Genomic DNA, 10,711 nt, shown 5'->3' on the forward strand with positions numbered 1-10,711 from the left:
ACCGCAGGCGAGTGAAAGCACACCGTCTCTCTTTTATTCGCTAAAATCTCGCAAGCTATGCTTTTAAGTTTTCGTTGAATCCCGTGCGGTGGCGCTGCAAATAAATGCGCTTGCTGTCAAGTTTTTTTCTCCTTTACTTCATATCTCGCGTAATGTTTTGTAGCAATATGTAGAAACTGAAGGCATATTTAAAAAAAAAGCCAAACAATACAGTTGTACACGTGAAATTAAAAAAAAAATCTATGGTCACAGCGGTGATTCGAACCTGGGTCTTTTTAGTGGTATGCGAGCATTCTACCCCTCGACCACTTCGGCGGAGCTGCGCACGGCTCTTAAAACGACGACAGGTCACAGACTACCGATCGCAGCGCCACTAGCGGATTTGACCCCGTTTGGGCTTCACTTTTAATGCATTGGTGCTGCGGCCGGTCCGGGCACTCCCCTTGTTCTAGTACACTCTAATCACGTGTTGTTGTTGAATTATGATGATGACGGTGAAACAATTGGCCGCAGATACCACGGCTTAGACAACTAAAACTTTTGTTAGATTTGCTGCATTTGTAACAGAATTTTCAGTCCAAAGTAAAAACGACATTATAGTTTTAATACACTCTAATGACATTTTCAAAACATGGTCATGTACAAAACTAATAACAAGTGTCATCATCATCATTTATTCCCACATGAGCCAAATCCAGTCAAATCCATTGTAAGATTCTTCATGGCCGCCGTAGCACCACGTTGACGGGCGTGGAGCGCTGCTCCACGCTAAAGTGCACGCCAAACATGTCCTTACTTCATACAAAGTCATGAATGTGTCACCCAAGGATTAGGTAAGGAGATGCCACGTTTTCTTCTAAATGCTTACCATGCGATGTCTGTGTGAAGTGCGCACTCGCAGCTGTTATCTGCTGGTAAGAATGCTGCTCGATGTAGATAACTTGGAAACCGCCTCACGGATTGACGGATTCATCGCGAACGTCTAGCGTACAAAACGGTTCTGTATTCCGCAGAGCAATCGTGCTTTTGTTTGGAGTGCTAATTGTTGCAATATCAGAAAAACTGCGAAGCACGAGTGAAAGAAACGGGCAGCCGTTCTTATGTCCGCCTTTGCTGGTTATCTCAAGGACGCAGTCTCGAACCGAGCCATGATGGCCGCTTTTCGACGGGTGGCAAAACGAATTAGATCCTTGTACTGAGACATAGGTGCAACTCTCGGGGGGTCGAAATGTATTTCCTTGCTACATATCTAGGTTCATAACCACAGAAAGCCTAGGACAACAGACAACTAGCGTGTAAACAAACAAGAAAGAGGTCAGCATGCCACACATCCTTCCTGCGTCCGTATTTGTGCGCCCTGTGTCGTTAGAATAAACACATATCAAAGTTGTGGCGCGTAAGACCGCCCAAACCAATTAATTCTATCTGTATTTCAGTTCAGACCCCTCTGTGTAAACGTTCTGTGCCCTTTGTGTGGTAGACGTATCAAGAGTCTCTGTGTGTGTTGTGTATGTGTCTGCTTTTGTGTGCGGCTGCAAGTGAAAATTTGAGTGCTTTTAATTATCCTTTGTGGCATTAAAAATATGTGAATAGGGAGTCTTGATTCACTGTGCCAAATCGCCATTTTAAAAAGAAGCATTCTATGGGACACTAACCATGGTACCGTAACCAGTTTCTAGGTTACCAGTGAGAAAGGTGTACCCGCACTGTCCAGTGGCGAGTGCGGCCGCTGTGCCAACACTGGCCACGTGGGCACAGAGGCTTTTGCTTGCTTTCATGCTGCCCATGGTGTTCAATGGTGGCAACAAGCAACATACGAGAGCCGTGCTCTAGCACAGAAAGTGGGTTCCCAGCAAAAAATGTCACAGTCTTTCTAATGGCATATTCTGTTGGCCGCCCTGGTCCTCTGGCTCGGAGTCGCCAGATGCCGAGGCAGCTTGCAATCAAAGGGCGAGAGGTAGCGTACCAACTGAATACATCGGCAATCTCGGAGCAGCTAGAGCATCGTGCCTGCAGAATCACCATGTAGTTAGTGCCAGAAGCTGTCAAGTAAACCTTCCTGGGCTGCATCCACCAATGGCACCAATCAGTTCATTGGTCGTCTCATACATGTCCTGGCGCAACGATTGCCTACCGAGTCTTTACGATCGCGTGGTGAAACTAAAACCATAGAATGGCATTGCGTATCAACATTGCCACTGACTGTGCCACTTGAAATTAGCTTTGTTTATCCACGTAAGGAGGCAACACAATCATTTCCAACACTTGTAAATCCTATCATGGGGCAGCGCCAATTCCCAGTGGGCATGCATCGTCATTATGGCATGAAATTTCAAGCAGAGGGTCAGAAACTTACCCGTACGGCAGCGACCCAACGAGACAGAAAACCACTGTTGCATGTATGCAAAACACTCGAAGGGTTAAAATTGTTTGTGCAATGTTCTTGTTTGTCGAGCATCATTCACTTGTACTATTGTAAAAAGTCACGTTGGTTCGATTGTGTAGCATTATCGTTAGGATAAACTTATTGGTATCTCCTAAGTGTTCCGTGGAAAGCTGGCTGAGATATCTGTTTTTGAAGCCTAAGTAGTATGCCACCAATATTATTATTTGCTGGAAATGACCCATGACAAGAACATAGCTTGGAACGCATGGCTCTTTGATGCCACCTTTGAAATGAAGTGGCATATAAACTGCTATCTCTGAAGCAGTTCGCATGAACTTCGGTTGCATCAAATACCACCAGCTGCTCTTGTCTGCTTGCGTGTTTTTAAAACCTGATAACAAGAAAACTGTAGAATTACTAGCTTTGCCAGTATTGCTTAGCTAATGTACAGTACCAACAATAATATAAAAAAGTGAAGTTTTGTTGTGCCTAGTCTTTGGGGGCCTTATTTTATGATGTGGAGTGAATTAATGTTTGGGCACTAAAACCAGTTCGCGAAAAGGGGCAACTTACGTGATAAACAACATTCCTCAAGTTATTGCTTTTTTTTTAATATTCTGCTTTGTTTCTGTATTTTGCAGTCACTCTTTCAGGCCCTCCAAAATGCACGCACACCTGTTTCTCTTCAGGGATTTACAAGATGCACCATCGACGTATTTTTGCTTGAACGACGTATTTTCGCTTGGCTAATGTAAAATGTAACTAAGGTGAGTGCTTCATATTGTGTACAATGCGTAAGAACTTGTCAATTCTGCTTGATAAGTGTTAAATTAAAGATGCTCTTGTTTACGTTATGTATTTGTCGTTTCACACTAAGGGTTAAATTGTGAGAGTGTGGGGGCATCGGTATGCTGCAGCTGCGTAGTTTGTGGAGGCGCGCTGACGCTCTAATCACATTGTGCTCAACCGTGTCTTTTGCCGTTGTGGCACGCAGTGGCTACTTTTTTGGGAGGTGTGCGATTTTCTGAGGACATTCTGTGCACATTTTAGTGCCATTTTCTTCTCACTACATCACACAAGGTGAAGAAATATGCGTGCACTAGGCCTGTAGCCAGGAATTTTTTGGGGGGCGAGGGGGGGCACTGGCTGAAAGTCTTAAAAATATTTGTCCTTGGTGAAGCACCCCCCTCCATCTGAATTTTGGAGTGGGAGCAGGTGGGGGGGGAGGGGCTGGGGCTACAGTCCTGGCATGCATATTGTCATTACTCTGGTTTTTCGAAAAAACAAATGCAGTATGCTGTCAAAAGAAGCTTGTGAAACCCAACATGTCCTAGTGGCTGCTCAATGGTTAGTTTCTCAAAACGCTTAGTGAAGATTAAACACAGTTCAACACTATGCCCTTGCCCCGCCGCAGCGGTCTAGTGGCTATGGTACTCGACTGCTGACCCGCAGGTTGGGGATCGAATTCCGGCTGCAGCGGCTGCATTTTCGAAGGGGGCGGAAAGGCTGTAGGCCCATGTGCTCAGATTTGGGTGCACTTTAAAGAACCCCAGGTGGTATAAATTTCTGGAGGCCTCCACTAGTGTCTCTCATAATCATATGATTGTTTTGGGACGTTAAACTCCACATATCAATCAATCAATCATGACTTTCCTGGTAAACTGCCTACCTAATTAAAATAAAAGTGGAGCGGAAAGAAAACCTACAGTACCAGTATGATCACGCGTAATGAAGAGACCACTGTTGTATAGTACTCGGCGTATAGTATCCCCTTCATACATCTGGTAACCAGGCAGCACACAGGCACTTCTAGCTGCATTATGATTGTTCTAAATTACGGCCAAGCTCAGCGAGTACATCCAGAAGCACTTAAGGCTTACTCTGCAGTTTCTGGAGTGAGAAATATATATCTGTTGTCTATTTAGCTTGGAACTACCAGTATGAATATTACCGGGAATGTGTCCATGTTTATGAAATCAGCAGTTTGACAAGTCTGTCTCGCTTTGCCGAGAGTAGAGCGAGCCATTTTCAGCTGTCCGTGAAATTGCAGTACAAATCCTGTGTGCCGTGCAGTGCTGTATTTGTTTTGAATGTCCACAGGAACCTCGACTATTAATCTGCAGTAATTTCTGGTTGTTTCCAAAAAAGAGTGTCGTAAGAAAGTGTCCCTTCAAAAACTCTCGAAGTGATCATTTGAGATGAGGACGATTCTGATGATCAAGCTTTTTTTTCCTTTTTTTGCTGCTTTATCTCCTCTCTCCCTGTGGCATATCTCCTGATTTCAGAAGTCCCTGGGCTGGTATGTATGCGAAACGGTGGGCCCACTAGTGGTTAAAGGGGCTGACATATGGCTAGACTGTGTTAGCAGAGACTCGCAACATGGAAAACGTTACGGGCCATAGTGACAGAACTGAGAATGCCCTTCATGATTGAAACAAACCATTACAGCCAAGTTTCTCCAGAATGGCGAGTGAGAGACTGTGTTAGCAGAGACTCGCAACATGGAAAACGTTATGGGCCATAGTGACAGAACTGAGAATGCCCTTCATGATTGAAACAAACCATTACAGCTAAGTTGCTCCAGAATGGAGAGAGAGAGAGAGAGAGAGAAAAAAATTGGCAGCCAATCCACGAATTGAATTTTGACGATGGAGCGAAGCTCCTCGGACGATTACGAAATGTTTATGAAATATTTATTAAATGCTTATGACGGTGTCAGGTGGCTGCCACTGCGCGCTGACAAACTCTGGTGACGTCGTGTGTACCTTGCGTCGGACTTTACAGCTCTCACGCTCTTCTTGCGTAACATCACAGTGCCCAGCGTGTCCAATCATGCAAGGGAGACGCCCGCATCGCGTTCCATTTTGACCGACCTCATCTCAATGGGCACAGGCGTTCGCTTAATACACTTTGGAATTTACAAAGTGACAGACCGACGCACAATTATGCCGAAGCAATAGTTTTTTGCCAGTTTGAGAAGAGATGGCAGAGAGGAGGAAAAGAGAGGGAGACTGGTGGGAGAGGGGTGCGAGGGGTGCTGCAGTGGGGAATTTCGACAGTGGGGTGTGTGGGCCTAAAAAGCTTCACTCCAAAAAAAAAAAAGTGCTATGTTGTGCAATCATATGTAATGCAAAGTTGGAAACCTCACTTTTAGACTTAATACCCTGAGTGTTCCTTTAAGCTTTGCTTCACATAGATTTGCATGATATCTTTTCTTTCCTTTCTATTCCCCAGGATAAAAAATGGCTCTTGATCCGTATGGACACTGACTTGCGGCAGATCTCCTGTGAAGCATGATTCATGGCCGCTGGCTGATGTCATCAGCTTTCGAAGTGTTCCCAGGTGGTCTCCCTCCCTAGGTACTGAAAGCTTCCAGTGCTCCTTGGCTTTGTTGTTCTGACCTGATGGCCTCTCTGGGGAACTGGCAACTTAGTGTCCTTGGCTGTAGATTGACAAGCACGCATAAACGAAAATCAAAAGCTCTCTCACTGAAAATGTTGTTCAGGAACCATTAAATCTGTTTGCGAACCTAGTTGCTGCTTACTTCATGCGTTTTTGCAGGCTGTATGACAAACTGCTCTAGCCGCAATCCACAGAAGTCACTCTCACAGGAACACTGTGAGAGGGAACACTACCCCTTGCTGCAACAACATGCAGCGTGGTGTAGGGGCCTTTTTATTTCTCCCTGGCACAGAATTCTTGATCTAAAGGCCACACGATTTACATTCGCGAAAGCTTGTCAGTATCTTGTGCGGTCTGCGTCTGCATCCAGCCTGCTTTTAGCTATGCTTGTAAGCTTGGCAAAAGCATGCATATGTCGTAAAAAACTGCAACAAAAGCTTTACAGTTATCTTATGAAGATGGGGAAATATGCAAGCTCCACCGCAATGCGGAGGTGTTATGCGGGGAAGCATAAAAGAATGGGGGGGGGGGGGCGAAACGAGCTCTGCGAAATTTCTGCAAAACGAGCTCTTTAACGCTATCAACGAAGTATGCACTCTGAACAGAATATCGCCATCGAGTTCAGCTCTTAAAAGCTTAAGAGTCTCCTTTTTTTTCTATTTTTTGTATGGATGAGGAAGAAATCGCTTGCTACAGGAATAAACAAAATTGAAATAACGAAATGAATTCTGAAGTACATTAGGGCAGTTTGCGGCTTTCGGTAAAAACGTTTTAATGAATATGAATGTCAAACCAATAACGGAATAAAAGGGAAAATGCGGGAACAAATGGAAGAAGAAAGGTCTATTTACAAGAACAAGAAAAGCTGACAAGAAAAAAGTTCCTCAGTCGCAATGTGTGGGGGACGGGCCACTCGGTCCTTTGTGCACCTGCCGGGCCGCTGTGTTCACTTCTTGGCGGACGGCGAGGCGCCCTCCCTGGGTGAAGGCTGGCCATCGTCGTCGTCGTCCTCCGGCGGGGGCACATTCTTCCCCTTGATGTACTCGTTGTGGTAGTGTTCGTGACGGAGCTTCAAGAATCTCCTATGCTTCTCTGCAAATGAGGGCACGGTGGGAATGAAAGCCATCTTGATCTGGTGGCTGCGTTCATACTCGTAAACATTGGCAATCAAAAAGCAAGTACTACGCATATCTGAGGCGCAACATCAATACGTAAGTACCAAGAGGCGTGTTCTTTTACTAGAAAATACATGGGGACATAATTCTAAGGACCCTAGTGTTTCTTAGGCTGCGTTGAAAATGGGACGCTCTGCGGATGAAATGGTGCTGCCTACTTTGGCAGGCATCTACTTCGGCGCACCAGTATAGTACATGCGCACAGCCTTTGAGCCTTCCACGAAATAAAGTACATTCATGTCTCATATAGTTCTTTGTAAACAATCGTGCCATACAGTACCAAACGCGACCAAAACATGGCTATCCTGTCGTAGAGGTACGAACACATAGCATGCCAGCAGTGATAATGCGGTGAGATTAAGTCTGTTCAAACAAACCTCCGTCGCATTATGTCAGGAGGAAAGTGGTATACGAGAATAGCATCATGGCTAGCCGTGGATGAGACCAGGACTCTTGTAGTACGGTCGGCGGAAGCCTATCATTTTGCGACGACATTTTCAGCGAGGCACGCAGATAAGCGGCCAACGTTTTTTTTTTTTTTTTTAATGCGATATTTCTTTGCGAACTGCAAGCACTTTTGGCGTCTGTCTGCTTATCAATCTAGCCGATTACGCCTGGGTGCTCTCGGGATCACCCCCTTGGCGGGAACCAAAATTACTACGGGAGGTTAAGACGGCTTGATGAATATACGACGCGCTGGTCAAGACCTGGATAATGTCACATTCCCGTCGCGTACGTCGTCAAACACTTCCCGCCAGACAGTGATATATAACCGCGGAAGGGTATGTGCCGCAGGTGGTTAACATTTAAAATCGAACCAGGAACGACGAGAACACACATAAACAATTTTAACTAGTGACCGTTAAAAAAAAATCCTGACATCGGCAGCGTTGACCCAATGAATACAAAGAATAATCAGGGTCTCAGCAGGAATCGGACCCAAGCATTCAGTGTGGCAATTAAGCATGCTGCCACAAAGTCGCACCACGTCTCGGAACTCCTTTTCAAGTAGACACTAATGTTCGTGAAACGTCAAATGCGGCTGCAGTGCTTATCAGTTTTATAACACATTACATAATACTCCTATGATACAGCCGTCACGTCGGGCTAACGTAAATTGTAGTTAGGTACCATACGCTGAAGTTGATTTATGTAGCAGTGTCAAGGGCTGCCACCCTCGCGAGCACCAACGCTTCATATCAGCTTATCGCTTCTGGTGTTTCTAATACTCGTGTTCCTGTTGGCATCGTTGCGCAAGTGCATATGACTGGTTATATAAACATCTGAAACTCTTCAAGATATATATGTGCGCGCAACATTTATACATATGTTTAGCGTCATTTCATGACGTGTCACTCGATAAAATTACGACACGGCTTTGCAACTGCTGCCACTGGTGGAAACAGCATGTCTTATCGCTTTGTAGATGTGCGTTATATAGCACAAACAACACACAACTTCACTTCGTTACTTGCCAACGTTTTGGCCGGTAATATGAATTTTCTCACTAAGCTTAACATTAACATATTCAGTTAATAATAAGTGTCGGGCAGAACGCGTCACTGACCGTAGTCTCGAAACAGGAGGATTAAAACGTTTGGCTCATTATATTGAAAAGGAAGTGATTAGATCAGTGGAATGTAATTATTCGTCCCAAAACCACGATATGATTACGAGGGCCGCCGTATGTGGAGAGTTCTGGAAGTGATCACTATCTGACATTATCTAACGTGCACCTAAGTGTAAGTAAATTGGCTTCGAGCGTTCATAGAAAAGCGACCGTCGTGACCGGTCGGGATTCGATTCCACGACCTTCGGGTTGACAGTAAGACCACCGGCTGAATATTCACACCTGCAGGGTTGTCACTCGGGTAATACTGAGCGAGTTCAATTCACGCAGTGACGGATCCAGAAGTGGGGTGGGGGCGATCGCCCCCCCCCCCCCCCCCTAACTTTTTGTCAGCAGCCCACCTCTATTCAGTAATCGCAGTCCACCTCCTACCACTAATTAGGACAAATTAGTGAAATCACTGTGAGCACACATTAACAATATGCAGCGAAGGGGTTTTTCTGCTAGTAAAAACAAAAAAAAAGAGTTCGACCACGACCTCCTTCTCCCGTTTTACTTTAGGCGACCGCCCCCTCTAAAATGAGTGGCTGGATCCGCCCCTAAGTTCCCGCCACTGCTTGCCATCAGAAGCCATAGGTGACGTTGCAGGGTTGAAGATTGTTTTATCGGTGTTGCCCACCACTATCTAAAGACACTTATTTTTTTTTCATTCAGTTTCCTTATCGATCCGTTGTAAGGTTTGCGTCACTACAGCGTGCCTCACGGTCTTATCGGTGCGCTTTAGCACGTGAATTGCCGGAATGATATACTTTTTTTTAACGCTGGCAATATTGTTTGGACGTGGAAATATCATTACCTTCTTCTTCCCTGGACATGGCTTTCTCTTCGGCCGGTAGGTTCTTGAAGCCCACGCCAGGCCTGCGGAGGCCTGTCGTCTTGCGCCTGCGTGGCACGTGCAAACTCAGTCCCGCGACCAGTTATTGTTGTCGATATAGTAAACATTCTCAAGGGCCGTTCCACGCGCTTCCCGCACAGCCGCAACTCACGTGCCGGGACCCCTACCGCACGCAAGCGGGGACAAATAAGCCCATTGGCGACGCTCTTTCACCTTCCGCAGCGTCGCCAATCGGCTTATTTATCTCCCGCTTGCGTGCGGTAGGTGTCCCGGCACGTGAGTTGCGGCTGTGCGGGAAGCGCGTAGAATGGTCTCAAGTGGCCCAAGCAGCGATGCGACACTTTTTTTCTTTTCGATTCGCTCACTCTGTCAACACAAAGCGGACCTACAGCCTAATCGAGGCTACGCTGTCGGCAGCGAAAGTGACCCGAAATTCAACTCATACCAAAACTAAACCTTGGTTTATGTTCAAGTCATGTTCGTATAAAACCAACCACCTTTAGTCAAGTTGCTACACGAAGTGCGAGAGTGAATGCTTCGCGAAAAGCTCGCAAAAGTAGTTCTGGACAGAGAAACAAAACAATCAAAAAAAAATCTGGGGCCATTGCCGTATCAGGAAGATGATGATGATGATGATGATGATGATGATCCTTGACACTCTGGCGCACACCCACAAAGGGGGATCGGCCAAGAACCGGGCGGCAGGATCTTAACTAAAAGGCTAATGGTTTTTCAAAGAAAACGTAATTTTGGGCTAAAAAAAATATAGAAAGGAAAGCAGAAAATCGAAAAAGGAGTATATCTGAGCAGGGAGCGATGCAGGCCATCAGATGCGATTTGAGACAGAGGTAATGGTGGGTCTATATATATATATATATATATACATACACACACACACACACATATACATACATATATAGGCAGATTAACATGGCAATCGCTTTGTTTCAATTATGTATTCAAATACCGCAGAGCAGACGTCCCTGTGGCTATAACCGAATTTAATGCTGCCAAACGACAAAATTACTGCCACATTTAATTCTAATCCCAATTTTTCAAGTGGAGCTACCAGGTATCTTTTCCGCTGATGAGAATACCGGCGACAGAACAAAAAGAAGTGATCTATCGTTTCCATTTTTTGGCAAGTCTGACATAAAGGTGACGCCTTTAGACCAACTTTATGCAAATAATAATTCAGTTGAGGAATTCTGCAACGCAATCTTGTAAAAGTAACTTCCAAGTGCCGTGTTGCACACCACTGTCTATTCCAGCGGCATCTTAGA

General features: G+C 45.4%; 1 long non-coding RNA gene across 1 annotated transcript; it reads left to right on the plus strand.

Moving 5' to 3' along the window:
• Positions 1–676: 676 nt before the first annotated feature.
• LOC119180974 (uncharacterized) lies at positions 677–5,918 on the plus strand. The gene is made up of 3 exons (XR_005111130.2): positions 677–833; positions 3,028–3,153; positions 5,621–5,918. It is a non-coding gene; the product is annotated as an uncharacterized LOC119180974 (long non-coding RNA).
• The last annotated feature ends 4,793 nt before the right edge of the window (positions 5,919–10,711 follow it).

This window comes from Rhipicephalus microplus, chromosome 10, assembly GCF_043290135.1.
Source record: "Rhipicephalus microplus isolate Deutch F79 chromosome 10, USDA_Rmic, whole genome shotgun sequence".
NCBI lineage: Eukaryota > Metazoa > Arthropoda > Arachnida > Ixodida > Ixodidae > Rhipicephalus > Rhipicephalus microplus.